The sequence below is a fragment of the Microtus pennsylvanicus genome, chromosome 1, assembly GCF_037038515.1.
Source record: "Microtus pennsylvanicus isolate mMicPen1 chromosome 1, mMicPen1.hap1, whole genome shotgun sequence".
Taxonomy (NCBI): Eukaryota; Metazoa; Chordata; class Mammalia; order Rodentia; family Cricetidae; genus Microtus; species Microtus pennsylvanicus.
Window position 1 is genome coordinate 170,888,627 of NC_134579.1, and position 3,453 is coordinate 170,892,079.

Here is a 3,453-nt window from a genome sequence, read left to right on the forward strand (position 1 = left end):
CCTACAGCAGAGTGAAGACAGTTTGTTCTTAACAAAGAGTTGCTGAGTATGTGCATGGAGCAGAGTGAAGACATTGTGTTTCTAATGCAGAGTGAAGACAGTGTGTTCCTAATGCAGAGTGAAGACAGTGTGTTCCTGATTCAGAGTGAAGACAGTGTGTTCCTAATGCAGAGTGAAGACAGTGTGTTCCTGATGCAGAGTGAAGACAGTGTGTTCCGAGTGAAGAGTGAAGACAGTGTGTTCTTAATGCAGAGTGAAGACAGTGTGTTCCTAGAGCAGAATGAAGACAGTGTTCGTAATGCAGAGTGAAGGCAGTGTGTTCCTAATGCAGAGTGAAGACAGTGTGTTCCTAGAGCAGAGTAAGACAGTGTGTTCCTGATGCAGAGTTAAGACATTGTGTTTCTAGAGGAGAAAGAAGACAGTGTGTTCTTAGAGCAGAGTGTAGACAGTGTGTTCCTAGAGCAGAGTGAAGACAGTGTGTTCCTGATGCAGAGTGAAGACAGTGTGTTCCGAGTGAAGAGTGAAAACAGTATGTTCCTAACGCATAGTGAAGACAGTGTGTTCCTAACGCAGAGTTGCGGTGTATGTGCATGGAGCACAATGAAGACAGTGTTTTCCTAGAGCAGAGTGAAGACAGTGTGTTCCTAACGCATAGTGAAGACAGTGTGTTCCTAATGCAGCGTGAGGACAATGTGTTCCTATGGCAGAGTGAAGGCAGTGTCTTCCTAGAGCAGAGTGAAGACAGTTTTTTCCTAACGCATAGTGAAGACAGTGTGTTCCTAATGCATAGTGAAGACAATTTCTTCCGAGAGCAGAGTGAAGACAGTGTGTTCCTAACGCATAGTGAAGACAGTGTGTTCCTAAGGCAGAGTGAAGACAGTGTGTTCCTAATGCAGAGTGAAGTCAGTGTGTTCCTAGAGCAGAATGAAGACAGTGTTCGTAATGCAGAGTTAAGGCAGTGTGTTCCTAATGCAGAGTGAAGACAGTGTGTTCCTACAGCAGAATGAAGACAGTTTGTTCTTAACGCAGAGTGAAAACAGTGTGTTCCTAACGCAGAGTTGCGTTGTATGTGCATGGAGCAGAGTGAAGACAGTGTGTTCCTAGAGCAGAGTGAAGACAGTGTGTTCCTAGAGCAGAGTGAAGACAGTGTGTTCCTAACGAAGAGTTGCGGTGTATGTGCATGGAGCAGAGTGAAGACAGTGTGTTCCTAGAGCAGAGTGAAGACATTATGTTCCTAACGCAGAGTGAAGACAGTGTTTCTAGACCAGAATGAAGACAGTGTGTTCCTAACGCAGAGTGAGACAGTGTGTTCCTAACGCAGAGTTGCGGTGTATGTGCATGGAGCAGAATGAAGACAGTGTGTTCCTAGAGCAGAGTGAAGACAGTATGTCCCTAACGCATAGTGAAGACATTGTGTTCCTAACGCAGAATTACGGTGTATGTGCATGGAGCAGAATGAAGACAGTGTGTTCCTAGAGCAGAGTGAAGACAGTTTGTTCATAATACAGAGTGAAGACAGTGTGTTCCTAATGCAGAGTGAAGACAGTGTATTCCTAACGCATAGTGAAGACAGTGTGTGCCTAGAGCAGAGTGAAGACAGTATGTTCCTAACGCATAGTGAAGACATAATGTTCCTAACGCATAGTGAAGACAGTGTGTTCCTAATGCAGAGTTGCGGTGTATGTGCATGGAGCAGAGTGAAGACAGTGTGTGCCTAGAGCAGAGTGAAGACAGTATGTTCCTAACGCATAGTTAAGACAGTGTGTTCCTAACGCGTGGTTACGGTGTATGTGCATGGAGCAGAGTGAAGACAGTGTGTTGCTAATTCAGCGTGAGGACAGTGTGTTCCTAAGGCAGAGTGAAGACAGTGTCTTCCTAAACAGAGTGAAGACAGTGTGTTCCTAACGCATAGTGAAGACAGTGTGTTCCTAATGCATAGTGAAGACAGTGTCTTCTTAGAGCAGAGTGAAGACAGTATGTTCCTAACGCATAGTGAAGACAGTCTGTTCCTAAGGCAGTGTGAAGACAGTGTGTTCCTAGAGCAGAGTAAGACAGTGTGTTCCTGATGCAGAGTTAAGACATTGTGTTCCTAGAGGAGAAAGAAGACAGTGTGTTCTTAGAGCAGAGTGTAGACAGTGTGTTCCTAGAGCAGAGTGAAGACAGTGTGTTCTTCATGCAGAGTGAAGACAGTGTGTTCCTACAGCAGAAAGAAAACAGTGTGTTCCTAATGCAGAGTGAAGTCAGTGTGTTCCTAATGCAGAGTGAAGACAGTTTTTTCCCAGAGCAGAGTGAAGACAGTGTGTTCCTAACGCATTTGCGGTGTATGTGCATGGAGCAGAGTGAAGACAGTGTGTTCCTAGACCAGAGTGAAGACAGTGTGCTCCTAATGCAGAGTGAAGACAGTGTGTTCATAAAGCATAGTGAAGACAGTGTGTCCCTAACACAGAGTGAAGACAGTGTGTTCCTAACGTAGAGTGAAGACAGTGTGTTCGTAACGCATAGTGAAACAGTGTGTTCGTAACGCATAGTGAAGACAGTGTGCTCCTAATGCAGAGTGAAGACAGTGTGTTCCTAGAGCAGAGTGACGACAGTGTGTTCCTATCGCAGAGTTCCAGTGTATGTACATGAAGCAGAGTGAAGACAGTGTGTTCCTAGAGCAGAGTGAAGACAGTGTGTTCCTAGAGCAGAGTGAAGACAGTGTGTTCCTAACGCATAGTGAAGACAGTTGTTCCTAAGGCAGAGTGAAGACAGTGTGTTCCTAGAGCAGAGTGAAGACAGTGTGTTCCTAAGGCAGAGTGAATACAGTATGTTCCTACAGCAGAGTGAAGACAGTTTGTTCTTAACAAAGAGTTGCTGAGTATGTGCATGGAGCAGAGTGAAGACATTGTGTTTCTAATGCAGAGTGAAGACAGTGTGTTCCTAATGCAGAGTGAAGACAGTGTGTTCCTGATTCAGAGTGAAGACAGTGTGTTCCTAATGCAGAGTGAAGACAGTGTGTTCCTGATGCAGAGTGAAGACAGTGTGTTCCTGATGCAGAGTGAAGACAGTGTGTTCCGAGTGAAGAGTGAAGACAGTGTGTTCTTAATGCAGAGTGAAGACAGTGTGTTCCTAGAGCAGAATGAAGACAGTGTTCGTAATGCAGAGTGAAGGCAGTGTGTTCCTAATGCAGAGTGAAGACAGTGTGTTCCTAGAGCAGAGTAAGACAGTGTGTTCCTGATGCAGAGTTAAGACATTGTGTTTCTAGAGGAGAAAGAAGACAGTGTGTTCTTAGAGCAGAGTGTAGACAGTGTGTTCCTAGAGCAGAGTGAAGACAGTGTGTTCCTGATGCAGAGTGAAGACAGTGTGTTCCGAGTGAAGAGTGAAAACAGTATGTTCCTAACGCATAGTGAAGACAGTGTGTTCCTAACGCAGAGTTGCGGTGTATGTGCATGGAGCACAATGAAGACAGTGTTT